Raw genomic sequence first — 17491 nt, 5'->3', positions numbered from 1 at the left:
GCAAGACCTAAGTGATCTGGCTCCGCTCTCTTCTTTGACACCATCTGCTCTTTAGTTACCAGGCTCTGGCCAGTGGTCTTCTTGCCACCTTGCAACAAGCCAAACTGGTTCTCAGCCTTGGGACTTCCCATTTGCCTGAATTGTCTTCCAGATCGTTGTGTTCCATGGCCTTGCCTTCTTCAGATCTCAGATCACATGTCACCTCCTCAGAGTGGCTTGTGTTGACCATTCAATTTTAAACAGCATCCCTCATCCTATCATTCTCTATCCCTTTCCCTTATTTGATTTTTCTTCATGATCAACATGGTATTAAATATTTATTTATATTCACATTTATCAACTCTTCTCCAACTAGACAGAATGTAAGCTTTAAGGGTAGAATGGCATTTTTGCCCTCATTCACTGCTAAACTCCCCAACCTAAAACAGTGCCAGCCACATAGTAGATTCTCAACACATGTTGGTTGAGTGAATTAATGGAGTGTTTACTATCCTTTAAGTCTAATTAATCATTTACTTCTACTATATTTGTATAAAGAACTTTTAAAAAACTCAACTATCAGAGGGAGTCATCTTATTTCAGGATTTGATTGTTAAACTATAATTGTGGGGCCAAGCATAGGCCTAATAACTAGGATATATGAACCCTCACTTATTTTTTCAAGTTGTTTAAAGTTTCTTTGCTTCAATTTCCTTTGTTTTTCTTTACAATTCTGTGTGTCAATATCTTTATTTCTCAAATGGTGTTGATAATAAGCTTATCTAGCCTAATTTTAGGGTTGCTTTGGTGACTAAATATGTGCAAATACTTGAAATGACATCAAGAAATCTACTAAAATGAGGTACTGATAGTTTACCCTACTATATTTTAATTGTTACCCATTATTCCTCTGACTCTGTCTATGTTTATTTTTCCTTCATTACCATGAATTTGATGCCAGCAAGTCTTAGCATGTTACACATATACAGGTGCAAAGAAACCTAGTACTGTAGTACTTTGGTTTGATAACTCTGGTTTGGTCTATTGAGATAAATTATTTGGTAACTGAGATGTTTTAGATAAGGAGCTAAAAGGATTATCAGGGACCTGGTTTTTAAATCCAAGAAGATCTCTGGTAAGAGAAGGTTGGAGTGAGAGGGGGTTGAACCTCAATCCACTGGCAAATATGTGATCTTTCTGTAGGAGTTCTTTGGTGAGGACCCTTGGGAGGCAGAGAACAGGCAGGGATGCAGAGCTCAGGTGCACAGGCCAAGTACAGTATTCAGAAAAATAAAGGAAATGTGTATCTTTCTTATTGAGCTCTTTAATTCTCCCACAAACACCATGAGTGTTATTGTTTACTGCTAGCACTTATGGACGATAGACCAGGAGATCAAATCTCTTGTCCTGGCTTCTTTCACACATGAGAGACAATTTGAAAAAAAAAACAGTATAGTTATTATCCATGATCTCCCTCTTTGCTTTTGTGATCGCATTCAGTGGATAACTTGAGCAGCTACTCTAAAATTTAGTCTGACTTTACAGAACCCCCAAACCACATTTTTGGGAATTACATAACTATGTAAACTATGGTTTTATTTTTTCTATTTCATAGATGAAAAAGTGGATCTAAGTGACTAGTCTAAGATTGTATAGCAGGTGGAAAAATGATTCCAAATCTTAATCCAAGTTGGTGCTCATTTTGTTGCATTTGGCTTTCTGTAGGTAGAAACATTTCTTTAATTATTGGATATAAGCTGATTTCATTTGGAAGGATCAGAAAAAAATTATTCAGTGTATACTTAATAAAATTTTGCAGACCCATATCTGTAACTGACAACAGTTTACAAGTACTAATTGTTTCAGCAACTATGTTTTAAATTGATATGAGAGAGACTGGTTAGTGTAGTTATCTTCCCAGTAGCTGTCTAGGTTCAGTCCAAGCTCTACCATTTTACTGACTGGGCAACCTCAAGCAAGTCTTTTCATTGCTTTGTACATTTGTAGTTTTATTTCTTGTCTCCAAAATGGGAAAATTTGTATTATCTCATTGGTTTGCTGTGAATAATTGAACATATATAAAGCATAGAACCATGCCTAGCACATAGTAAGTACTATATATGTATTTATTTTCATAGTACTGAGATACAAATGTAGATAAGACCGGAGCACATTAGACTTTATCCTTAAGGGATCTCATTTTGAACATAGTTTTGTGTTAAAAAAAAAAAGCAGTTTCTAAATGAAAAAGCAGCATTTCATTCTGTAGTCTCTTGATGCAGTAATTCAAAGTCATCACTAGATGGCAATTGTGATCCATGCGACTTCAGCTGCAGCGGTACTAACTGATGGGTCCAACCCTGGCGTCAGTGTTTTCTATACCCTATAGCATTGAGAAGTCAGGCAGTTTCTTTCCCACAAAGTGAGCCTTTAACAAAACTCCAGTCAGCAAAGCTTTCATTCTGTGGTCACCCTTGGGACTCACCCATAGGCACCTAGTCCTTCTGATGGCAGCCTCACAGAAGTGTGGGTTTACTTGCCTGCATCTTATCATATCAGGAGTGCCTTTCACCAGATAACAACAGGACAGTGTCAGGATCCTGTGTCAAGAAGATCAGTTAGTGGTTCTTAAAGTGTGGTCCCCCTGCCAGCAGCCTCACCATCATCTGGAAATTTGTTAAAAATGCAAGTTCTTGGGCCCCATCAGATCTGCTGACCAGTATTTTAATAAGCCTTCCAGATGATTCTGATGTCTGCTAAAGTTTGAGAACCATTGAGATAAACCAGTGCATAGCATCATATATAAAGGTTGGTGCTGGAAGGGTCCTCAGATAACATTTTGCCCAGTCCTCCCATTTTGCTGAGAAGGAAAACTGAGGTCCAGAGAAGTTAAATGATTTACTACAAGTCATAGCAGTAGGCATGTGGCAGAGCCGGGCTCCAGGGCTGGTGAGTTGCATGTCCCAGCTTTCCTCATATACCCATCTCCCCTTCTCCCCCTCTAAATTGAGGCCACTAGGTGCACATTCTAGCCTGATACCTACTCATGAAATTAAAAAGTCATTTATTTATGCAGGAGTTTGTTCATTTCAATAGACATTTCTATGATGGTACAAAATTGAGTGTGATGAATTCACTGTAGTCCAGAGTGTGTGCATATGTGTACATGCATGTGTGTGTGGGGGGGCATGTGGGGGGCGTGAGGGAGAATCAAGTAAAAGTCATCATCTCAATTGATAGGAGAGGGATATATGCAGAGAACCATGGGAAATAGGTGAGTGCAATCAGGGATTAGGTAACGCAGGTAAGAGGAAAAAACTTTGGAGCTGACCTTGGGTGATAAGTAGGAGTTCAGCAGATATAGAAGTCAGGATAGGGCATTTGGGGAGAGGGATCAGAATATACAAGCACATGGAGCCATAAAATAGTGTAGGGGAATCACAAGAGTTTTGCTTGAAGAGAAGGGAGTAGTGGAAGGGTGATCATGTTATAAATAATAATAATATTACTACCACTACTGCTAATAGCTGGGACTTATTAAATGTTAACTATGACCAAACCCTGTACTAACCATTTTATATCTATTATTGATTTAATTCTTAAATGATTTTGCAAGAGTCTACTCTTACTTCTACTTTACAGATGACAATGAACATGTCCACACTGTGCTAGTTTCCTTAAAACCAAGTGTTACTATTTTCCATTTCTTAGACCAACATTAAACTTAGAAAAAAGCTTTCATGTTTACTTCTTCCAGGATGTCCATAATGCAAAGTAAGTATCTATTTGCAGGGGATGAGGAGTATATTCTTAATATATATAATTTTATTATAAGCATATTTTCATAAATGCATTAAATCAGGAGGATTTTGGCAATAATTTGGATTTTTTAACTCAAAGAATGAATGTCCCATTATTCTTCAGCATATCAGCAACTTTAGAAGTAGCCAATTTTTCGTGATAATAGAAGAATTGTGTCTTAAAAGTGGCTAAGAACGCTCATTTCAATTGCTTGACTCACTAAAGAAAGGAAGCTGAGTAATGAATGAATAACCTGGTCTGAAATCACTGGTCTGTTTTATTTTTAGTTTTAACTTTATAAGTGTTCATTGTGAATGTGCTTTCCACAGTCACTGTTAGCGTCTTTCCTTCACTGCGTAGGACTGCCCACAACCAAACTAAAAATTCGAGTTATAATTAAAGTTCTAGTAGGATTCAAAATACCTAATTTTTCGTCGGTAAGATTCAAGATGTTTCTGGATTCTTTAAGATATTTTTGAGTGATTTTACTTTTTCCTGAGAAGATAAATTTTCTTTTCTTTTTTTCGGTCTCGCTCTGTTGCCCAAGCTGGAGTGCAGTGGTGCGATCTCAGCTCACTGCAACCTCCACCTGCCGGGTTTAAGCAATTCTCCCTGCGTCAGCCTCCCAAGTAGCTGGGATTACAGGCACCCACCACCACACCTGGCTAATTTTTGTATTTGTAGTAGAGGCAGGGTTTCGCCATGTTGGCCAGGCTGGTCTCGAACTCCTGACCTCAGGTGATATGCCCGCTTTGGCCTCCTATATTGCTGGGATTACAGGTGTGAGCCATCATGCTTAACCCTGAGAAAATAAATTTTCTGTTCCTACTTTCTCATCTGCAAAATATTGGCATTGGAGGAGATAATCTAGAAGGCCCCTTCCAGCTCTAATGGTCTGTGGATTTATGATTTAATGATTAAATGGCACAAATAACTCATTTCTGAATTTTCTTTGTAGTAAAATTTTAGTATTCATGAAAGAAATTATAAGACCAAATCTCTCTCCATAAATTTTTAAATGGCATCTCTAAAATAGCTCTATATTTCACTTTTTAGGATCACTGAGACTCTATCCAGCTCAAAGATGTCTTTACGTATTTCCACCTGACATTTTACACACTTAGGAGCCAATAATAAGGCCAGTTTTAAGTAGATGCCATTAGAAATGATTGATGGCCAGTTTATATTTTAAGGTGAAAGAGGTACACTTTAATGATGCTCTACTTTTCTGATTGCCACAATAATAACTTTCAGCTTTACCAGCCCGTATTACAACTTTGATCTTTACACTCATGTTCATAGCTGCAGGTGAAATGCTTTCTCAAGAAAATCTTGAAAATTCAATCCAATTTTTAACCTTTCTTGTCTAGAGAAGTTGAATAGCCTACAGGTTGCTTTATCTTGAATCAAAGAAAGGGCAATAACACCTGGAAGGAAGAACCTATTACATTTATTATTATTTTTTAAAAATTTTGTGATTGAGAGCAAAATTTGCATTTTACTCCCCCTGGACAATTTTGTCTTTATCACCTATCGATTTTGGAGTCAATTACAATATTTTTTCTGTTTACCAATTATAAAAGCAATATATGTTTTTTTGAAAAATTTGCAAAAGAGTATACATGAGGGCACAAAACTGTCTAAAATTCTGCCACCCAGAGTTGGCTATTAATATTTTCTTTTTATTTAATTCTAGGTAAACACGAACATTAGGAAACTGGGGCCAGGTGTAGTGGCTCACGCCTGTAATCCCAGCACTTTGGGAGGCTGAGGTGGGCGGATTCCTGGAGATCAGGAGTTCAAGACCAGCCTGGCCAACATGGCGAAACCCTGTCTCTACTAAAAATACAAAAATTAGCCAGGTGTGGTGGTGTGCACCTGTAGTCCCAGCTACTCAGGAGGCTGAGGCAGGAGAATTGCTTGAACCCAGGAGGTGGAGGTTGCAGTAAGCCAAGATCATGCCACTGCACTCCAGCCTTGGCAACAGAGCAAGACTCTGTCTCAAAAAAAAAAAAAAAAAAAAGAAGAAAAAAAGAAAAAGAAATTGGCAACAAGTTATACATTCTATTTTGAAATATTCTTTAAACAATTAATATATAGTTAACTCATGCATAATTTTAAATCTCTACCTTCAAAGATAACTTGTTATCACTATTATTGTATAAAAGTTTATAAAACTCTTTAGTTTTCATTATTTTGTGATTTTCTTAGAGCCATTTTGATTTAGGTTCCTTTTGTTTGTTTGCTTTCATCTCTCCTTGTTCTAGAAAATATTTATGGTAATTTCAGCACCTCTTCTTCCAAGTGAGTATAATGGAGGAAAGCAAACCTCTGAAATTCAAACTACGTAGTTTATTTTTTAATTTTTTTTTACATAAGACCTTTGCTTTATGAACAATAGGTAAATTTTAACAAACAGGAATAGCACTATAAAGATTTCTATTGGAACATAAAGAAACCCTTTAGAACATGAATAGTGACTCCCCTTCTATTTAGTCATAAGTATGCATTTTTCAAAAGCATGTTCATACACCTATCAATCAGTGTTCTCTTTGAGGGTAGAGCTCTGGTATTACTGCTCAATATTCCCTCAGTGTCTAGAACTGTTCCTGATCCATTGCATTTTCTAGGTAGATGCTTGTGGAGCTTAAATGAATAAAATAAAATCAATTCCAAATATTCTTATACTGTCATGATAGGTTGAGTTATGATTTTAAATTGCTTTGAAATAAGAAGCAGTAGTGGTTAAGACCTTTGGTTCTGTTCCCTCTTGCTGATTTTCAAAGCCCTGTAAAGATGAAGTGAGAGAACCTTGGTGTAACTCTTAGCATGGTACTTGAGCCCACATAATAACTGCCAAATAGATGCTAGATTTTAGTTATCTGTGCTATTTTTTACTATACATATTTTTTCTTCTAAATAAGAACTCATTTTTCCTGAGGACTTTCAGTTAGATTGTTCCATAACAGAAATAAGCTATTTATTTAGGGATTGTATGTAAAATATCTTAATGACTTTGTAGGTAGAATAAAACATACTGTACAACAAAGTTATATATAATTATTATTTTACGTAGTATATATCAGCCTAACAGTTTAATGTCTCATTCATTCATAATGTTTAATGGGAACATATTTGAAAATAAAGAGTGCTATAGAGCCATACTAATTTGTAGTTCTTGCCATAGCACTTTTACTTCTAAGTCTCTCAAGTATTCAACAGTATAAAATGGACCCTTTTAATGAATGAGCAATTTGGGGCATCAAGTAATGAAGCCAGATTTTTTCCTGCATGTGGAAGATGTGTGAGAATGCCCAAATCATTGCTGCTAATCTACCTTGCCCTCTGTTTGACAGCATCTTAGGGAATTTGTATCAGCTACATCAAGCCAGGTACATAAACAAGTCCAGTACTGTGAAATTAGTATGTGGGCTCTGAACAGTGGAATCCTCTGGTCAGTGCTGTCGCATAGGGACAATGTGAGTCAAATATCAACTTTATGTTTTTTATTATCATATTAATAAGTAAAAAGAAACAGGTGAAATTAATTTTATTAAACCATATTTGGTAATATTTATTAATATATTTATATTTATTACTTTTATTTAACTCAAAATATTAAAAATATCATCTCAACATGCAAACAATATATAAAGTATTGATGAGACATTTTACATTCTGTTTTTCATTCCAAGTCTTAGAAATTTGGTGTATATTTCACACTCACAGCACATCTCAATTGGGACTAGCCACATTTCATATGCTCAGTACTAGAATGTGGTTAGTGGCTATCATATTGAACAGTGCAGCTATAGTCATTCCTGCTTTGCCACCATTGGAGGTGCCAGAGGGTGGCAATGTGGTGTAGAGGAAAGACAAAGACCAGCCGGGAATCTTAGACTATGACTGTTCCTGACTTGAAAAAGTGATTTAGTTTCACTGGGTCTCAAATTCCTCCTCTTTATAATGGGGATCGTTAATAACTGCCATACTCTTTTCAGGAAGCTGCGGGGAAGATTAAATAAGATATTGTATGTGAAAGTGCTCTGTTAGATCATAAAACACCATACACATGTAAAGCATTATTAGCTCTTTTGTTGTAGATTTACTCTCATGACTTGCCCAAGGCCACATTCCAAGTTGGTAGGAGAATGAAGGATAGAATCTGGGGCTTCTGACTTCCAGCCATCTGCTTCAGCTAAAGGCTATTCATACCAAGCTAGTTTTAAAATTTCTTTTTATTTTTAAAAGTCTTTTTATTTTAAAAAATCGAGGAAGGAAGACAGTGGCAGTAACAAGTAAATTCCATATTGAACAGTAAGGGTCTTCTTAGCCACAGTCATAATGTTCTGCAGTAAAATTATATGTACAGAATATTTATATACTTATATACTCAGAATTACAGTCATCAAAAATTGGAGTTTATTGCTGTCATATAATATAAAATCCCATGTTCTTCAAAGTTTCAAACAACTTTTAAAATGAACTGTGGTTTCCCCACTCTATTTATTTCCAAAGTGTAGTACAACCACAAGAAAGCCCTTCCGTAGTGGGCTTGATTAATAAAACAGATACGGATCAATTCAACAGGTTTTCCGTGGATATTTTTGGTTACAGATGTAGCTCATTAATTCCCATGCGTGGGACACCACCTCTCTAGTGTAAATCCAAGAGACACATTAATAGCTGAACAAAAAATGGGAATAATTCAGTTCAACCCATATTATTTAGTGCATACTATGTGTAAGGCACATTAGGTATCTTAATGAGCAAAAAGCTTGTTTTTATGATCATTGTTACTTAGAGGTATATGTTATTTAACTTGAGGAAAATATATAATCTGTCTACCAAAATGTCTATGTTCTATCATTCAGGAATCTATATTTTTGGAAGGTAAAAGGATCAGAAAGAAAACTCTAGATTATGAAAAATAATTTACAAAGTTACATTCTGTGCTTTTGGAGGGCATGCAAAAGATTAGTTATCATGATCTATTTCCATTTTCTTAATTGTATGCCTATCATGGTGTTCATATTTAAGCTTTTTTGGTCATTATCTACATTTGTTTCAAATACATTTCTTCATACAACTTAATAAACTACATAAAACATTAAGAGTTTTATATTATGTCAAGTTAAACCAAGTCCATTTTCACTAAGAAAAAGGTGTACATTCAAAAAATTCTTTATTCTTTTTTCAATCAAAATTCATTTAAAAATACTTTCAGCTGGTTATTTTCACTGACAAACTTATCATTTGTAAGCTTCAGGCCTGCCTGAATTGATGACCATGTTGAATAAATGTGATTTTTATTTTTACTTGCTGAATCATTGCTGTTGACCATTGAATGAAATTGTTTATTGAATGGCCTTTAAGTTTTATTGCTTTTGCACCCTAGTTTAAAAACAAAGAGCTTAATTTCTTAAAAGTTCAATAAAACGTATTTTTGATATTTCCACCAGAACTTTACAAGCAATTTCTCTCCTCTGCCCTTTAATAACCACCTTCTGCATTTTTATGATTTAATTTGACATTATTATTATACTTTTTTTTTACTGGGAGAGCTCATCAATGCCCTTGGCAGTAAGATTTTGTTACAAGAAATCCAGAAGCCGAGCCTATCATTGGTTGCAACAATTACAAAGTTTCTCTGGGTCGAGTTCAGAGGCTTACTCTGACATTATGGCTGTTACCCACATCATGCCTCTTTCCTCAGTTTTTCTAATATCCACGAGTCCTATAATCTGCTGCTTCGATGAGCATGTATTTTTTTTATTCCCTGGGTTTGCATTATAAATATTTCATTTGGAGAACATCTGGCTTTGATGGAATCCAGCCAAAATAATTAGTGGTACCTATATTAAAAATGTAATGCCTTAGTAAAATCATTAATGTATTTGCATTTCTCCAGGAACTCTAAATGGATGCATTCTAGACAGGATGCAGTCAATGAGGGATTAATGATAGGGCTAAATGCTGTGCTTTTCCTTTTGTTCAGGTGTCCACCCCGCCCCAAAAAGAACAAGAAAAATCTGGGGAATCTTAGCAATTCATTCTTTTAATTATGAAATAAAATTAAATAGACTATAAAAACCATTGTACTATTATATATTAGGAAATATTGAGTCGTGTGTCCAAAAGTCACACTTAAGACCAGGCAATAGTAATAAGCATAGGATGGCTGTGGATACTATGAGATAATGTCTACTTGTCAGAAATGGATGGTATGTTGTGGGTTTTTTTTTTTCCATCAAAGTTTGAAAGTTGATGTACTTTATGTTTTTATTGCTTCTGCTGAGAGATCAATTAAGGAATAAAAGGGATTCTGGCATGCTGTTATTATTTTTCGCTGTGAGTATATTCAATACCACATACAAAGAAAACCATTTCCGTCATATCATGCTCTGTTTCATTCATCCTAGATTGTTTTTAGGAAAATTTAGTACATATCACTTCAGTCGTCTGAAAGGAATCATTTCTTCATTACAGCTCATAACTTAAAACTATAAAATATCAGCCAGAAAAAAAGTTGGCCCAATTAAGAGAAATATGATAATGGTAGAAAAACATATATAGACATGACTGAGAGATGATAAGATTATTTTAATTTTCCCATTTGCACTGGAATTATTTATGTTACAAATCTCCAGATCTTTTATTACTTAAAACCCTCTGCTGAATCACGAAAAGAAGCTTAAGTTCGCAATTTTCCTCTGCAAAATCTAACTCCTAGCATCTGGTGAACATTTGGATACCTAGTCAAGTTCTATGGAAATGATTATTTTAAGACTCTATTCAACATGCCTAGACTTAAAAATCAGCTAGGATCACACTCTGCACATGTATTTTACTACAGGGGATTTGAAAACCTAATATTAGTAGCAATGGTCTCAAGGCTTTTGCAACGATGGAGATAGGGATGGGAGACAGGACATGCAGGCAGGCGAGACACTGAGCATCTGCCAAGCGCCCTTGTGCTCCTGGACAGCGATCTGTGGCTTTACCTGTGGACCACCCAGACCACTGCCCTGCCCTCTGTTACTCCTCACACTTACATTTATACTTGACAGGACTGCTGAGTCAAAGACCAATGTCCTTGCTGGTGCCTTCCTGTGACACCTCTGGGGCTGGTTTCTGTCTCTTCAGCAGATGCTGCTCTGCCTTCACAACAGCTTCTAAAGTAGAAAAAAGAGGATACTTTTACTCAAGGCAATTAAAAGTGCATTATCAAAGTGTATTATTCTGGATCATAGGAGAACTTGCATAATAGGAATGTATAAATACATAAAATGCTATTAGTTTATTTTTCTGCTATACTATGTATAGTTTTTGTTCAAATAAACAACAAATTGTATATCTTTATTGCTTTTCATGGTTATATTATATGGTAAGTTCTCACCAGTTCAATTTCCATTAATACAGATTGGAGATAATTGGAAAGACTTCGGGCATTTGCCATAGATAATGCAAATTTATGAAGAAATATTAATAATACCTCAGGGAAAAGAGTTAATTTTACTTAAGAACGGTGAACTTTTTAAACAATACATTTCCTGTCAATTTACATATAGCAGTATTTGAGTTATAAATTATTCTTGGTTATTTATCAAATCACTTGTGATGCGGCTTTAATATGGTGACACTTTTATGTTTTCATTTGAGTTTTTGGCACAATTTAACTAGTTGAGTAAACTTTGTAAGTTCTCTATACCCTAGACTTTTTACAAAGCATATGGGACTTGTCTCCAATTAAAATGTATTTCAGAAATTTAACTCTGTTTTGGGTAATAGATACTCTCTATTTTATTTTCGTGTGTTTCACAGGAACTTGTTTAAGAAATATCGGCCGGGCACGGTGGCTCACGCCTGTAATCCCAGCACTTTGGGAGGCCGAGGCAGGTGGATCACGAGGTCAGGAGATGGAGACCATCCTGGCTAACACGGTGAAACCCCGTCTCTACTAAAAAAATACAAAAAATTAGCCAGGCGTGGTGGCGGGCGCCTGTAGTCCCAGCTGCTTGGGAGGCTGAGGCAGGAGAATGGCGTGAACCTGGCAGGCGGAGCTTGCGGTGAGCTGAGATCGCACCACTGCACTCCAGCCTGGGAGACAGAGTGAGACTCCATCTCAAAAAAAAAAAAATCTACATTTGCTGTTCAAAAAATATTTTAAGAGGAACAACTTCAGTCATTTAGATAAATATATCAGTCTGAAAGCCAGTATTTGTTATAAGTGCAGAACTGGGTATCAAATTTGGTAAGTTTGAAATGTGATTTAAGTGGTATATTCTAGAGTAGTACTATCCAATAAAACTTTCTGTAATTATGAAAATTTTCCATCTTTACACTATTCAGTATGGTAGCTACTAGTCAAGTGTGCTACTGAGCACTTGAAATATGGCTAGTGTGATGGAGGAACTTAATTTTTAGTTTTGCTTAATTTTAATTAATTTGAGTTAATTAATTTACCTGTGGATAGTGGCTCTAATATTAGAGAGTGTAGTTCTAGATTTTCTCTGTATTTGGTACTCCACACAAAATGAAGAAGTACTTGAATGTCTTCTATCTGCGAAATGACTGTAAAAAAGCATAGTGTTCCTAAAGTACAAGGCCCAGGCTCTGACATGTGGCTTTCCCTACAGAGGCTGCACAATGTGTGTGCAGGCCTGAAGGGTGGATGCAGCAGCATCCTGCACTTTGGCTCAACTTGTGGATATTTAGACATAAACTTTGGTTTAGCCATAGGTGATTTGAGAACCTTTGCCTCTGGAAAGCCATGGGATTTCAAATTATCTTTAGTGATAAAGTTTAGTGATAGTAAATGGACTCAAGAGCTTGACTTTCCAGTCCACTCTCATGTAGTATGACATCTTGCAGAAGACTGGCAGGAAATACAGACAGATATGAAAGGAGATATACAACAAACATAGTTGCCTCCATGAAAAAAACTCTCCAGATTCAGACTGGATATCAGGAAAAGGCCTATAAGTAATTTTTGTGCCTCTCTTATATCATTCTTCAATAAATATTTATTGAGCACCTACTATGTGCAAAGTATAATGCTTAGTGTTGGGGATACAATGTTGAAGAAATGAATTAGATTCCGATCTTCCCTCATGGTGCTGAACTGCATTAGACAATAAGATTTTTTTCAATTTTTCTTCTTCTTCTAAAAATTCATTTTTTAAATTTCTGGTTATGGTGAAAATAAAACAAGGGGAAGATACATAGCATAATACAAATGCTGAAGATCACTGTTATGTACATGTCATGTATCTTATTCAGTTTAACTATCTTTGAACAACTTTCCCAGACCCACACCTTGGTAGCTGATGAAACTGCTTTTTGAAATGCAATAGTGGAAGCAGAGAAAAAACAGTGAAGATGCCTAAATTGCCATTTTTCAACCCTGAGACTAAGGATCATTTAACATTGAGTGCTTACCACATATTTTAAAAAGAGGTTCTTTTCTCTCTATGATCCAGAAGAATGTCCTTTAAAATAATTTCTAATTAAAAGACATTTTTGTTGCTGTTAATGTGATGACACTTTTTTACTTTGTTATTCATAATACTGTGAGAAAGAGTGCTACAATTACTGTTTATGAAATGAATCAAATTATTTAATATTCAAGCACCATTGCAGGAACTAAAGGGAACCATTAGCTACACAGGCAATGTGTAACTCATTGTATTTCAGTTAATTTTTGAAGAATGAGCCAGAAATTTGGCACAGTACTAAGCAAGAATTATTTAGTTAGATTTGTTTTTTCTTCTCCACACAGCAGCTGCATAATTAAATGTATGGTCTGACCTGCATTTATAAAGTGAATTTTCAAATATGTCACTGATGGAAATCTAAGGATGAAAAGAATTAAGAATTAAATTAAATTAATGCAACTACAATACTTAGTAGTTAAAGTATCTGAAGATCAAAAAGTAATTGTTCTAAATATATTAATTGGTAATGTCCTTGATGTTGTAGACAGACACTTAAAAATAATTTTTAAAAATGAATTATGAAGCAATGAAAGAAACCAAAAGATAGATAAGCATATATAAATACTTAAAAACCAGTTGCAGGTGAAAATATCATGAACAAAATTAAAAGGTGAAGGGGAGTTTGCTTTATTCCTTAAAAAATGTTATACCTTATGGAGGTTTTAAAACATGGCCAGATTCTTTGTTTCTCCTCTGTGTTCTCTCCCATTGAATCTGGGAGAGCTTATGAACTGACCAATTGAGCACAGTGGAGCAGGCATTATGTAACTTCTGCAGCAGGATCACAAAATGCTATGAGGCTGACCTTTTTTGCTGGAACATTGTTTTTTGGAGCCCTGAGTCTCCAAGTGTGAAGTCTGACTACCTAGAGACCACCACGCAGGAGAAGCCATTTGTAGGCACTCCTGTTGACAATGCCAGCAAATCTCAGCCTTCCTTTTATCACTGCCAGGGTACTAAACATGTGAGTAAAACCATGTTGGGCCCTTCAATCAACCAGTTGCCAGATGAGGAAGTCATGAAAGCAGAAAAAGCTTCTAGACCTACCTCAATTCCTGACTACTAAAATTGTAATATAAAATGTTTGTTGTTTTATGCTGCTAAACTCTGATGTGGTTTATTATGCAGCAAAGATAGCTGGAGCATACCCTCTTGTATTTATGATATTTTTACAACAGAAAGTTGGAAAACTGAATGTGGAATACACTCTGGGAAAAGTTGTTTGCAAGAATTAAAAAACAGTCTTAGTATCCTTCCAATATAAAGAGCTCTTACAAATCACCAAGAAAAAAATACTAACACCATATAGGAAAATAGCCAATTAAATTTACAAAAGAAGGTATTAAAAAGCTAATAAACATATTAGAAAGCCTTCAATCTCATTAGTAATGAAAGGAAATGCAAATTAGTCTATGAAATTAAAATTTCAGTTATCAAATCAGCCAAGATGAAAATATATTTAATGTTGGTTGGGTTAAGTGAGAGTATAAATGGCACAGACTTACTGGAAAATAAATTGACATTATATACCCAGAGTTTTAAAAATATTTATATTATTTGATGCTTCTAGGAATTCAGATAAGGAAGTAATCAGAAATAAGGTAAATAACATAGAAAATGTTTACTACAGTTCTATTTATAGGAGTAAAAGTATGGAAACAAGCTAAAAATCAATACAGTTAAATTATGTATTTTATATTATAGAATATTGTTTTATTATTTAGAATGGAATTTTCAATATTTTTCCTTTGTTGATTCTGATCTGGGCACACCATAGCAGAACAGAAAAATCTTGGTATGGGCACATAGACTGAGCTTTGAATCCTAGATTTGCCATTTACTTTTCCTGGTGATATGGTTTGGCTGTGTCCTCACCCAAATCTCATCTTGAATTGTAGTTTCCATAATCCCCACATGTTGTGGGAGGGACCCAGTGGGAGGTAAGTGAATCATGGGGGCGGTTACCCTCATGCTGTTCTTGTGACAGTGAGTGAGTTCTCACAGGATCTGATGGTTTTGTAAGGGGCTTCTCCCTGTTTCACTTATACTTCTCCCTGCTGCCATCATGTGAAGAAAGACATGTTTGCTTCCTGTTCCGCCATGATGGTAAGTTTTATGAGGCCTCCCCAGCCATGCTGAACTGTGAGTCAATTAAACCTCTTGCCTTTATATATTACCCAGCCTTGGGTACGTCTTATTAGCAGCATGGGAACAGACTAATACAGTAAGTTGGTACTGGTACTGGGGTGCTGCTATGAAAATACCCGAAAATGTGGAAGCGACTTTGGAACTGGGAAACAGGCAGAGGTGGGAACAGTTTGGAGGGCTCAGAAGAAGACAGGAAAATGTGGGAAAGCTTGGAACTTCCTAGAGACTTGTTGAATGGCTTTGACCAAAATGCTGATAGTAATATGGATAATGAAGTCCAGGCTGAGGTGGTCTTAGATGGAGATCAGGAACTTGTTGGAAACTGGAATAAAGGTCACTCTTGCTATGTTTCAGCAAAGAGACTGGCACATTTTGCCCCTGCCCTAGAGATTTGTGGAACTTTGAACTTGAGAGAGATGATTTAGGGTATCTGGTGGAAGAAATTTCTAAGTGGCAAAGTGTTCAAGAGGAAGCAGAGGATAAAAGTTTGGAAAATTTTCAGCTTGATGATGCGATAGAAAAGAAAAAACAAATTTTCTGGGGAGAAATTCAAGCCTGCTGCAGAAATTTGCATAAGTAATGAGGAGCCGGATGTTAATACCAAGACAATGGGGAAAATATCTCCAGAGTATGTCAGAGACTTTCATGGCAGCCTCTCCCATCACAGGCCCAGAGGCCTGGGAAGAAAAAATGGTTTTGTGGGCTGGCTGTTTGCACCCTAGGGACTTGGTGCCCTGTGTTCCAGCCTCTCCAGCTATGGCTGAAAGGGGCCAAGGTATAGCTTGGGCCGTGGCTTCAGAGGGTGCAAACCCCAAGCTTTGGCAGCTTCCATGTGATGTTGAGCCTGTGGGTACACAGCAGTCAAGAATTGTGGTTTGAGAACTTCTGCCTAGATTTTGAAGGATGTATGGAAATGCCTGGATATACAGGCGGAAGCCTGCTGCAGGGGTGAGGCCCTCATGGAGAATGTCTGCTGGGGCAGTGCAGAAGGAAAATGCGGGGTTGACCCCCCCACACATAGTCCCCACTAGGGCACTGCCTGGTGGAGCTGTGAGAAGAGGGCCATTGTCCTCCAGACCCTGGAATGGTAGATCCACCAACAGCTTGCATTGTGCACCTGGAAAAGCCACAGATACTCAATGCCAGCCATGAAAGAAGCTGGGAGAGAGGCTGTACCCTGCAAAGCCACAGGAGTAGAGTTGCTCAAGGCTGTGGGAGCTGACATTTTGCATCGGCATGACCCGGATGTGAGACATTGAGACAAAGGAGATCATTCTGGAGCTTTAATATTTGGCTACCCTGCTGTATTTTTGACTTGCATGCGGCCTGTAGTCCTTTCGTTTTGGCCAATTTCTGCCACTTGGAATGGGTGTATTTTCCCAATACCTGTACCCCCATTGTATCTTGAAAGTAACTAACTTGCTTTTGATTTTATAGGCTCATAGGTGGGAGGGACTTGCCTTGTCTCAGAAGAGACTTTGGACTTGGACTTTTGAGTTACTGCTGGAATGAGTTAAGACTTTGGGAGACTGTTGGGAAGGCATGATTGTGTTTTGAAATGTGAGGACATGAGATTTGGGAGGGGCCAGGGGCAGAATGATATGGCTTGGCTGTGTCCCCACCCAAATCTCATCTTGAATTATAGTTCCCGTAATCCCCATGTGTCATGGGAGGGACCTAGGGGAAGGTAATTTAATCATGAGGGTGGTTACCCTCAAGCTGTTCTCAGGATAGTGAGTGAGTGCTCATGAGATCTGATGGTTTTATAAGGGGCTTTTCCCCCTTTTGCTTGGTACTTCTCCTTGCTGCTGCCATGTGAAGAAGGATGTGTTTGCTTCCCGTTTCACCATGATTGTAGTAAGTTTCCTTAGGCCTCCCCAGCCATGCTGAACTGTGAATCAATTAAATCTCTTTCCTTTATAAATTACCAAGTCTTGGGTATGTCTTTATTAGCAGCATGAGAAGGGACTAATACACCTCGATATTTGGAAACTTGATTTACCACTTTGACTTGGATTCTTCATATAAGGAAAATGAGCTGAGTACCTATTTCACTGAATATGGTG

At 36.8% G+C, this 17491-nt stretch overlaps 1 protein-coding gene across 5 annotated transcripts in view; it reads right to left on the bottom strand.

Moving 5' to 3' along the window:
- COL8A1 (collagen type VIII alpha 1 chain) overlaps nucleotides 1-17491 on the bottom strand; it is a 155775-nt gene that overhangs the window by 43519 nt on the left and 94765 nt on the right. For all 5 annotated transcript variants that reach the window (XM_019023547.4, XM_055383541.2, XM_063703504.1 and 2 more), the window contains one exon: nucleotides 10836-10955. The gene's annotated coding sequence lies outside the window, so the exon portion shown is untranslated. The remainder of the gene's footprint in view (nucleotides 1-10835; nucleotides 10956-17491) is intronic.

Source organism: Gorilla gorilla, chromosome 2 (assembly GCF_029281585.2).
Source record: "Gorilla gorilla gorilla isolate KB3781 chromosome 2, NHGRI_mGorGor1-v2.1_pri, whole genome shotgun sequence".
Lineage (NCBI taxonomy): Eukaryota > Metazoa > Chordata > Mammalia > Primates > Hominidae > Gorilla > Gorilla gorilla.
This window is presented reverse-complemented; position numbering and strand designations above follow the sequence as displayed.